At 38.2% G+C, this 1760-nt stretch overlaps 1 pseudogene; it reads left to right on the top strand.

The window, feature by feature from the left end:
* The first annotated feature begins 332 nt into the window (after positions 1–332).
* On the top strand, positions 333–1203 carry LOC105998693 (annotated as a pseudogene).
* The last annotated feature ends 557 nt before the right edge of the window (positions 1204–1760 follow it).

Below are 1760 nucleotides of genomic sequence, written 5' to 3'. Positions count from 1 at the left end.
TCTCCAGGACTGTTCCACAAAAAAAAAAAAAAAGAAAAAAAAGAAGGTGTGCTCTCTGCCTGCCTGTTGAGCATTGAGGATGCAGTAAGGCAACAGACATCAATCGAGAGGTGAGGATGCCATGACTTGGACTGTGAGGAAAACAATGTCCTATTGTTTATACATTAAGAAAGAAAAAAGTTGTGCAAAGCTCTTTTTCCCCTTAGAATTAGGTAGTGAGTTCTCCCTTCCTCAATTAAAAAAACAAAGAAAAAAATGAAAAAAAAAACACCCTTGCTTTAGTCCCAATTAAGGTAACTGAAAAGTCATAAATGTCCAGAAGAGGGCCTGCCATGTTCTCCCTGGCATTTCAGGCCAGAGCAGCCAGCCTCACTGCCCAGTGGGGAAGACAAATAAGGAATTTGCGTAAGTCATCTGTGCAAAATGGTGCTGGAGGGGCCTTATTTGTGCACAGAGATATACCTGAGAAGAACCCAGATGTCCCATTTGATTTCACACCAGAAAACTGTAAGAGAATAGAAGCAACTGTGAAAAACTATCCAGAATGACACAAAGCAGCAGGTGTGCTTCCAGTCCTGGATTTAGCCCAAAAGCAGAATGGGTGGTTGCCCATCTCTGCTATGAACAAGGTTGCAGAAGTTTTACAAGTACCTCCAATGAGACTCTATGAAGTTGCAACTTTTTATACAATGTATAATTGAAAGCCAGTTGGAAAATACCACGTTCAGGTCTGCACTACCACACCTTGCATGCTTCTTAACTCTGACAGCATACTGGATGCCATTCAGAAAAAGCTTGGACTGAAGGTTGGGGAGACAAAACTAGACAAACTTTTCACTCTTACAGAGGTGGAATGTTTAGGGGCTTGTGTTAATGCACCAATGGTTCAAATAAATGACAATTATTATGAGGATCTGACACCTAAAGATATTGAAGACATTATAGATGACCTCAAAGCTGGCCAAGTTCCAAAACCTGGCCAAGGAGTGGACGTTTCTGTTGTGAGCCAGCTGGAGGTCTTCCCTCTTTGACTGAACCACCTAAGGGTCCTGGATTTGGTGTTCAAGCAGGCCTCTAATTTATGTTAAACTATAAATATGTCACTGGAGAAAAAAACCTCCTACTTTATATATTGTTTGTTTATTCCAGTTTGTACATCTTGCTGATAATCTAGCAACTTGCAGCTTTAAATTTTATGTCAAAATGCCAGAACAATTTTAAAAGTAAACTGAACATTTTAATAGATAAGCAAGTTACTCCAATGTCAACTACTTTCAACTGCCAACTTTTATCAATATCAGTTTCTCTGAGGTAAAATATGCCAGATTTGAAGTATACTTTGCTTTTCCCAATTCAGCCATAGTCAAGTTTTTTTGTTACCGTTATCTTTCTATAAGCTGTATTTTATTTCATTATATTAGACATTTTAATACCTTTAATATACAGTTGTTGCTGTGTAAGATCATAAGCTTAGTGTAAATGTAATCAAGCAAGAGATAGTTTTAGAAGCATTATATCATTTTAAAAAACAAAGGTTGAGAGAATCTGTCAAAAAAAAAGTCCAGAAGATCTTTTCTGTTTAGGCGGTCATTTAATAACTAACGTAGAGCACATAGAGGAGGGGAAGGGAAAAATATATGATCCTAAAAGACACTATGAAAAGGGTCAGACTTCAAAGTTAAAACCAGGAAAGAACTGAAAATCAGTCAAGCTTCCCTTGCAAGCACTGGAAGGCTGGAGATGAGCTGTGTAAGTCTGTC

This window comes from Dipodomys ordii, unplaced genomic scaffold, assembly GCF_000151885.1.
Source record: "Dipodomys ordii isolate 6190 unplaced genomic scaffold, Dord_2.0 Scaffold170, whole genome shotgun sequence".
Classification (NCBI taxonomy): Eukaryota; Metazoa; Chordata; class Mammalia; order Rodentia; family Heteromyidae; genus Dipodomys; species Dipodomys ordii.
The sequence above is the reverse complement of the archived record's forward strand: the minus strand, read 5'-3'. Positions and strand labels throughout refer to the sequence as shown.